The sequence below is a fragment of the Eptatretus burgeri genome, chromosome 10 (assembly GCF_056783735.1).
Source record: "Eptatretus burgeri isolate ZD-2024b chromosome 10, Ebu_testis_v1, whole genome shotgun sequence".
NCBI lineage: Eukaryota > Metazoa > Chordata > Myxini > Myxiniformes > Myxinidae > Eptatretus > Eptatretus burgeri.
The window spans coordinates 101,834,092-101,842,627 of record NC_140970.1 but is presented as its reverse complement, the minus strand read 5'-3'; positions in this window follow the sequence as shown (position 1 = coordinate 101,842,627).

Here is an 8,536-nt window from a genome sequence, read left to right as displayed (position 1 = left end):
AACGAGAACGAGAAGGAGAACGAGAACGAGTCAGAAGGAGAACGAGAACGAGAAGGAGAGTCGCAAAAGAGAACGAGAACGAAAAAGGAGAAGGAGAACGAGAACGAGAAGGAGTCGGAGAAGAGAGAGAAGAGTGTGGAAGTCTGGAGCCCGAAGCCTGCAGTGGCTGGAGAAGCTGAAGAGAGTCGGACGAGGGGGTGCTCGCGTCGGTGCCAGGAGCTGCACGCCCGAGGGAGGCCGGCAGCGCGACCTGGCCGAGGTGGAGACGCACACCAGGGATAATAAAGATCCTCTATACCCCGAGCATCAGCAACCCCCTCCTGTTTCCCCCCGCGCTGAGATAGTGCGACCAAGGGGGCCCCGTTCCCACCCCCTGCCAGACACTGTCCACGAGGCCCGCGGGTTGCGGGGCCATCGCCGCTCCGCGTCTCATCACCAGACGGGTAGGCCCGACCCGGTCTCGGCCTCAGGCCTGCCTCATTCTTGAGGTATTTCTTTTCCTTGGTTTTGGGTATGTGTTGTCGGCGCCGTCTGTGAAGTAGAATTGTATAAGTGTTGCCGTGTGCTCGGTAGTCGGTATTAGCTCTGCACTGTGTTTTCACTTTTATGTTTGCTTTTTGTGTAAATGGAATTGTTTTCTTTTTTTGTGTGCATTTGGTGGAATTGTATTTGTGTGCTTTCCGTTCGTCGCGAATAAATGTGCTTTATTGTTGAACTGTTCTCCCGCTTCGCTTCGTCTTTTCCTCCATTGAATCCCCATCTTGCTTCACGTAAAGGGTTGGTAGTGGGCTGAATACGCCCGATAATTAATCGAACCGTCGAGGTCGACGATAACACCGCTCGGTTATTCTGATAGTACGGAACGGGTCGCTTAAGTGGCCCGTGTCCGAAGTCGACCTGCGGCGAGGTGCGATCGCCCGGTCTACCCTCCGCGTGGGTACTTAGGTAGGTCGAATTTGGCGAGCAACCCTATCCCACGCGGGGGCTGATTGGCTCGATCGCGGTGAGACCGAAAGGTCCACCCGTGACTGGTTCCCGGCGTTAGTCCGAGAGGGTCACGACTGGATTGTCCGTCCGGTGGGCGACGTGCCGCGATTCGAGTTACGTGGCCGTCAGCACGCCGGCGGGCGCGAATACCGCAACAATATATTGCTTTAAAATTATTTGGATCAGACTTCACTGCAATGCTTAATAAAAAAAATATTATTTGACTAGTCTTTTAAAAACGATAAATGTATAAACAGGCGAGCATTGGGTGGCTTTGACACCAACTCTGGTTTTTACAACCGTAAGCAGCACACAATGGCATTTCATAAATACTATAGCAATGCTTTTTTCAACCCGGGAATGAACTAAAATCAAGTGGGAAAGGGGAAAAATCAAGTGGGAAGGTGGAATTTTCAAAGGGAATATGCACTTTGAAGTTTGAAGGAAGTATTTGTATTGACGCAAACGAGATTTTCTGTGTTGTGGGAGAAGGAATATGGCAGTTGGAGCATTTCTGGTGGCTTCAGGACTGCCCACCCAATTAACGTTAGGCACCTTATCTGGTTAGTATGGAGATCAGTGCTCTGCACAACCACACGCCAGCACTTCTGGTCCAATAAACACAAAGTAAAAACAGCAAACTAATGTATATGTATATACCATGACCCTTTGATTATTCATGAAACATGATAAGTGTTGAACAAATTTCGAAGCATAATTATTTGGACACAGTGATCGATAACAAATTGATATGGAGGAAGATTTCACAAGCGTTGGCTTGCACATTAAACGAAAGATTGTACTTTTTCAGGAAATTGAAAGTTTTATGTCGATAATCACATTTCATTTGTTTTCTATCAGTCCTTGATTTAAAGAATTCTGACTTTCAAGTTGTGTAATTTTGTTAATTTGTCGAGAGTATTTAAAACAAATTGGATAGACCCAGGAAGATTGTCCAGTATGGTGGAAAATAACTCAATTTCCACACGATGGATCAGCATACAAACGAAAATCTTTAATTTCGTATATACGGAGGAAGAACATTCATCGATTCATTGAAGCATTCAAATGAATTTCACGAACAAGAATCCTGAAGCAATCCCTCTTATACTCGTTTGGCATCCAAATCATGGAAGGGTGAGACATTTGGCAATTCATTTACGGGAAGGGCTGATAAGCACAAGGCGAAAGTTTGCAGTGTTAACAACCATGTCAGCCTGTTTCTATGCTGTTGCAAGACCTTTTCCAAAGTAAGATACAATTCTACTTTATTTGTATATTCATGTGTATCACTATGGAGGTCAAAAGACTGTCGAGGAAAAGGGAAATTTTACCGATAGTCAATTTGACTCCAGTACAAAAGTAAAGTACCAGCAACAAGTGAATATAATTGAGAATACATGAATATAATTATTTTTCTTCCACATCAGCATACGGACACACCTTATTTAGATTTGTTCCTTTTTTTTGTATACATAGCCGAGATTCGTGGAAGAACTTAACGAGAGTAAAAAAGATCATGGTGTTTGGATTGGAGATGATCTGAGATGGTGGTGAACAGCTGTGTTGAAGATCTGGAGAGATGAATGAGATTGAAGAGAATGTTGAAGTTGATTCCACACGTGGGAAAAAGAGGAACAAATGAGTTCTTTACAATTTAGCCCTCGATGACCCAAAGACCTCTTGCGAGATCTGTCAGGTTGGAGTGAAGACTTTGCATGAGAAACGTGTTGTGTTTGCAGTTCCCAGGATTATGTGGGATCTAACACACCCACTTCATGTTTGTTTTAATTTGAACTCGCAAATACCACCCGTCGCTTCGCTGTTGGGAATATTAAAGGGGGGAGGGAGAAAAAGAGAGAAGAAGGAGTGAGGGGGGGCGAGGAGCAGTGGGGGAAGGGAAGACAGCGTGAGGTGAGAGGAAGGGACGGCAGACATGCAGTGGAGCGTTAATTACCACCTGGACACGTCCGAAGACAAACACTGCCCAGACGCATTCAGAGACAAACACCGTCCGGACGTGTCTGGAGCCAAGCTGGCCAAAGATAAACATTGCTCAGACACGTCCGGAGACAAACCCTGCCCGGACATGTCCGGAGACGCACACTGTCCAGACATAACCACTGTCTGGATATGTCCAGAGAGAGTGAGGTGTGAGAGGATGGTGCTGCACTGTATTGGGAGGGGGTAGAGCAAGGAAGATAGAGATATAGAGAGATAAATGCTTTATAAACACATGCACGGCTGATATCGGCAGCAACCCAAAAACCTTGAGTAACTTTCACCAAAAAACAATGTTGCATTTATACAGACGTTTCAGGGATATGTTCACAAACATTAATCTTATAAACAGCCGCGTGTATTGGGTGGAAAAAAAATTTGGCTCGGTAGTTCATAAAACATGCTAAATACAGCAAATGGCTCGGAAATCAGGTGTTATTTCACACCCACTCACTTAGGGTGACGGAGCACAAACTACTCACTGAGGGTGACAGAGCACGAACCACTCACTCAGGGTGACAGAGTATGAACCACTCACTCAGGGTGACAGAGCACGAACCACTCGCTCAGTGTGACGCAGCACAAAACACTCACTCAGTGTGACGGAGCACTAACACTCGCTTAGGGTAACGGAGCACGAAACACTCAGGGTGCCGGAGCACGAAACACTCGCTCAGGGTGATAGAGCATGGACCACTCACTCAGGGTGACGGAGCACGAAACACTCACTCAGGGTGACAGAGCACGGACCACTCACTCAGGGTGACGGAGCACGAAACACTCACTCAGGGTGATGGAGCACGAAACACTCGCTCAGGGTGATGGAACACGAAACACTCGCTCAGGATGATGGAGCATGATACACTCACTCAGGGTACCGGAGCACGAACACTCGCTCAGGGTAACGTAGCACGAAACACTCGCTCAGGGTGCCGGAGCACGGAACACTCACTCAGGGTGATGGAGCATGGACCACTTGCTCAGGGTTACGGAGTACGAACCACTCGCTCAGGGTGACGGAGAATGAAACACTCACTCAGGATGATGGAGTATGTAACACTCACTCAGGGTGATGGAGCACGAAACACTCACTCAGGGTGACGGAGCACGAAACACTCACTCAGGGTGACGGAGCATGAAACACTCAGGGTGATGGAACACGAAACACTCGCTCAGGGTGATGGAGCATGAAACACTCGCTCAGGGTGACGGAGCATGAAACACTCGCTCAGGGTGATGGAGCATGAAACACTCGTTCAGGGTGACGGAGCATGAAACACTCGCTCAGGGTGACGGAGCATGAAACACTCGCTCAGGGTGACGGAGCATGAAACACTCGCTCAGGGTGACGGAGCATGAAACACTCGCTCAGGGTGACGGAGCATGAAAAACTCGCTCTGAAGGATGTGGCAGGCAAAAGCGTCTGCAGTGAGTGAACGATTCGCTCAGAAGGACATAGTACCGTACCGCTATCGACTGTAAGGCGTTCGGCAAGTGGCTTAAGAACTCATGCAAGAACTCCGATTAAATGGTTGATGAGGAATGATTGGACAGGCTTTTGCTGTTTATCATACAGCATCCCTTTAACTTTAAAGCTGGTCTTCACCATGCACGCAGCAATGAATGAAATAAAATGAATTTGTTCAAATAATGATTTTCTCCACAAAAGAGTTGCAGCTTAATGCAGAACAACCCTGGAGACGTCACAAAGTTCAATCGCCCGTGAAATAAACATTGCAAATAACCCGCCATATTGCCGACTCATCTGTGCACGTGCCAAGTGGTACATCGGTTCGGGGTCCGCGCAAACGTTATAACGTTTTTTTTTCTTCCAGATTTGCTTTGATGACCCAAAGAGCACCTCGCGAAACCTCCGAAATTATACACAGATCCGGCAGATACTATGGATAGAGTCCTGGGGGACAGGGTGTGAGGTCGAGCAGTGAATGCATTAAATCATATAGAGCAGCTCAATGAAGCTGGTTAATTTTGGCACGTTCCAAAATTTTTGTTCAATATAATTCTCCAAACAGTAGAAAAGGATAAGTTTAATGCTTTGGAAATTTCACATTTTCTTGTGTATGTATGGAGGAGGAAACATAGCCTAACTTAAAGTAAACCGGTTATAGCGAACGTAGTGAGCTTCATACTTAACGCGTGCACATGAGAAAATAGGAAACAACAACAACAGCAACACAATACCCTGGCAATTTGGAATCCGTGTCGTTGGCTATGACCCTTCTGCTTGCGGTTTGTTTTTTTTGCTTCCGGTTTTTTTTTTGCTTCCGCTTTTTGTCATGGGGAATGATGCATGCCGAGAGATAAAGCCATCGTCGGAGACATGAAAGACCCAAATAATATCAGACATGGTGTATATTTCCTCCACTGATTTCAATAAGGATATCTCCCGCATCATCAAAAAATAATTTTTTATCGTGATTTACATTATTTGATCGCTGATCCCGAATCCAGGCCGAAGTAACCGGAAATTGCGTATACAGTTGTGAACAATTTATAGGTAAAGTCAGAAGCAAATGTAAGAAGAATTCAACGTTCGCTTCTTGTATTAATTTTTTTAGATTCGATCCTGTTCTAGGCGGTGTAGTTGTTGTTGTGAAGGTAATGTTGAGGTAATATTTATTTTTTTTAGATGAGATCCTGTTCTAGGCGGTGTAGTTGTTGTTGTGAAGGTAATGTTGAGGTAATATTAATTTTTTTAGATGAGATCCTGTTCTAGGTGGTGTAGTTGTTGTGAAGGTAATGTTGAGGTAATATTTATTTTTTTAGATGAGATCCTGTTCTTGGCAGTGTAGTTGTCGTTGTGAAGGTAATGTTGAGGAATTTTTTTTTCAGATGAGATCCTGTTCTTGGCGGTGTTGTTGTTGTGAAGGTAATGTTGAGGTAATATTAATTTTTTTAGAGTCGATCCTGTTCTAGGCGGTGTAGTTGTTGTTGTGAAGGTAATGTTGAGGTAATATTAATTTTTTTAGATTCGATCCTGTTCTAGGCGGTGTAGTTGTTGTTGTGAAGGTAATGTTGAGGTAATATTTATTTTTTTAGATGAGATCCTGTTCTAGGTGGTGTAGTTGTTGTGAAGGTAATGTTGAGGTAATATTAATTTTTTTAGATGAGATCCTGTTCTTGGCAGTGTAGTTGTCGTTGTGAAGGTTATGTTGAGGTAATATTTATTTTTTTAAATGAGATCCTGTTCTAGGCGGTGTAGTTGTCGTTGTGAAGGTAATGTTGAGGAATTTTTTTTTTCAGATGAGATCCTGTTCTTGGCGGTGTAGTTGTTGTGAAGGTAATGTTGAGGTAATATTAATTTTTTTAGATTAGATCCTGTTCTCGGCGGTGTAGTTGTGAAGGTAATGTTGAGGTAATATTAATTTTTTTAGATTAGATCCTGTTCTAGGCGGTGTAGTTGTTGTTGTGAAGGTAATGTTGAGGTAATATTTATTTTTTTAGATGAGATCCTGTTCTAGGTGGTGTAGTTGTTGTTGTGAAGGTAATGTTGAGGTAATATTTATTTTTTTAGATGAGATCCTGTTCTAGGTGGTGTAGTTGTTGTTGTGAAGGTAATGTTGAGGTAATATTTATTTTTTTAGATGAGATCCTGTTCTTGGCAGTGTAGTTGTCGTTGTGAAGGTAATGTTGAGCATTTTTTTTTCAGATGAGATCCTGTTCTAGGCGGTGTAGTTGTTGTTGTGAAGGTAATGTTGAGGTAATATTAATTTTTTTTAAATTAGATCCTGTTCTCGGCGGTGTAGTTGTTGTGAAGATAATGTTGAGGAAATAGGTAAAGTCAGAAGCGAATGTAAGAATAACACTGGTCAACAATTTTTTACTTTCTGAATGTTGTCTAGATTTCTACAAGTGAATTAGGGTATTCTGGCACTGCTGAATCAGGAAATGGCATCCGTTTCTCTCCATCAGGTCAGGTTTTTGTGCTAAGTTGATTTGAAAAAATCAGATCTTGTGACAAAATCAATTACATTTTTGTGGCATTATCAGCTGATTTTTGTCAACACATATCATCCTAAACATGTTTTTAAGAAAAAAAAATGTTTTGCCAACAACATTTATTGATTACATGATAGAAACATCGATTACTGTCATCTGAATGGTGGGCATTGATAAAGGTAAGTACAAGTAAATTGCATGTTGCGTCACCACTGTTCAAACTTCAGGGCTTGAACTTCCGTTTCTTCGAACTCCTGGAATGTTCAGCGGCAGGGAGGTCTCTCTTCAGATTCCAACAGTAGTCAGCCATCATGACTGCGTCCCAGCGACCCTGATACCTGGTCTCCATCTCCTTCATGTCCTGATGGAATCTCTCCCCCTGCTCGTCACTCATTGAACCCAGGTTCTCAGGAAACCGGTTCATATGTGAAAATAGGTAGTGCATCTTGATGCTCATGTTGCAGCCCAGGTTTCTGAAAGCAGTCAGCATGTTGTTGACAAGTTCTGCGTAGTTTCTGGCCTTATTGTTGCCAAGAAAGTTCTTCACTACCAAAACAAATGTCTTCCACGCTTCCAGTTCCACTTCGTTCATTGAGTTTTTGAACTCTGGATCTCTGATGAGCTGACGGATCTGAGAACCATCAAAGATGCCAGCTTTCAACTTCTCCATGGTCAATCCTGGAAAAGCCTGGCACAAGTAAGTGAAGCAGTCACCATCTTTGTCCAGAGCCTTGGTGAACTACTTGATTAAGCCGAGCTTGATGTGCAGCGGTGGGAAGAGTATTCTATCTCTGTCCACCAGAGGGTCGTTGATGACGTTCCTTTCTTTGCATGGCACCAATTCCTCCCGCACAGGCCAGTCCTTCTTCGTGTAATGCTGAGCACGGTCCCTACTATCCCACATGCACAGAAAACATGGGTACTTGGTGAAGCCAGACTGTTGTCCCAACAAAATGTTCACCATCTTCAGGACAACACAAATAAACCACTTATGCTGATCATAACCAATTTTCTCCAGCACGTACTTCACCGTTTCATACTTCTCCTTCAGTGTAGTCGAGTGAGCGATGGGTACAGATGCAAACTGGTTGCCGTTGTGTAGCAGAACACATTTCAGTGATCGCTTGCTGCTGTCAATGAACAGTCTCCAATCTTTGGGTTCGTACTGTGGCACTCCAAGCTTGAGCAGAAGCGCATGTCATAAATTGGCGCACGTAGGTATTGTACATTCTTCAGAGTTCGTTATTTCAAGAAATACAACTTTTTTGTATCACATTATTACAAAATCTGCCCCATTAACTTTAGTTTTGATCCACGAACTTTATGCTTTGCCTCACCAATTTTTGGAAGATTTTGAGGTTTTATGACTTCAAACTGATCCCTTTTCGACATAATCACCCAGAACTATCGTACCTGAATACTTATTGTCATTAAAATAATTATTTCCAATCAAAACAATTATTTGACATGACATTTTACCCCCACCAACTTCTTCTAAAATGCTCCACACATGCGTACATGTGAACAAAAATGTAAAAAACGACATGTGGCCATATCTCAAAAACTTGACCTGATTGAACAAAACTAA